Below are 1,572 nucleotides of genomic sequence, written 5' to 3' on the forward strand. Positions count from 1 at the left end.
AATAAATATATAATATTCAAATTAAAAACACAAAACAATTCTTGTCGCTTAACCATCGCTCTTAAGCCCTTTCGCATCTCTGCAGCGAAATCACTGTCGTAATGATGTGACTTTGTGCAAAAAGCATTAACAATCGGCCTTGTCGTGACTCAATAACATATTCTTACACACAAATATTTTATACATATGTTATACCTTAATAAATATATATAAATGCATTTACAACACCAATCACTTGCTCGAAACACATACACACGTGTGTACATACAACCGTTTTCTGAAATTTCCCAACATTCCTGTTTCTTTCAATTCACATGCTTGTAAGCAGTCAAATCAACGAACCTTTGCTGCACTACGATAATAAAATGCACAAAAATGAAAGGAAGATGCTACAAAAATTGCACTGAAAAAATTATTTATTTATTTATATGTACCTGATTTCGTTTTGTTTTTAAATATTAAATAATTTATTTTAATTAATTTTTTTTCATTTGAAACATTTTATTCTTTTATTTTTTAACTTTAATTTTTTTTATCTTTAAATCTTATTTTTTTTATTTTTTTACCAGTTTTTCAAAATATATGTATTTTTTAAATTATAATTTTTTTTCTTAATATTGGCAATTTAACACACTTTAATTTAATTGTTAAATTGCTTCTAATTTTAATAATTTTTAATTTGAATAAATTTTTTAAATGAAAATACTTTTTGCAACAATATATATTAGGTTAGGTTATGTTAGCTTAGGTTAGTCTGGTAGGCCAATGAGCCACGTATAGACCAGTTTTGCTCCTTTGCGCTACCAGATGGAGCTCACTTGGTAAGTCCAAGGGGAGTAGTCATCTTTTAGAATGCCTGCACTTGAGCGACTCCTCCTTCAGTATATTATATAGTGGGGTTGCCAGATGCTTACGGCGTAGTCTTGCTAATGCGCGACAAGTGCACAAAAGGTGCCCCATTCTTTCCCTGATGCCTTGCTCCAGACATTTTTGCCAGTATTTATTAAAAAATAAAATTCATTTAGCCTTTGAATATTTATTTACATTTAACTTATTTTAATTTTATTAAATTTTAAGTCGATTATTCTAGTATAACCTTTTTTTTAATATTTTGTATTAATATATATTTATTGAATAAACTTATTTGATTCAAAATTCAAACCTTTTATACATTTTTTTATAATATTTTATTGACGTTAATTTTTGCTTAGTGTGACATATTCAGCCTTTGCTATTTGTGCTACGAAATGTCAAAGTATTACTTTGCATAAAGATTTCTTAGCGTTCTTCTCTTAATATTTTTTTATTCATTTCGATATGGACTAGCCTCTTTTAAGGTGTGCTGGCAACTCATTGTTGCTTGTAAAATAAGTTGGCATTTGCAAATAAATTTTTATATTTATTTGTGAGGTAAATGTTATGCTTGCAGCTTCATTATATGATGCATCAACATAGAATCTCTTGTATGTAATACAAGAAAATAAAATAAATTTTTAAATGGATGTAAATAATAAAAAATAACAAAAATGTTTAAATTTACTAAAAAAGTAAAAATAATTATTTAAGCAAATT

The sequence above is a fragment of the Bactrocera latifrons genome, unplaced genomic scaffold (assembly GCF_001853355.1).
Source record: "Bactrocera latifrons isolate USDA-ARS-PBARC rearing strain unplaced genomic scaffold, ASM185335v1 scaffold_556, whole genome shotgun sequence".
NCBI classification, from domain to species: domain Eukaryota; kingdom Metazoa; phylum Arthropoda; class Insecta; order Diptera; family Tephritidae; genus Bactrocera; species Bactrocera latifrons.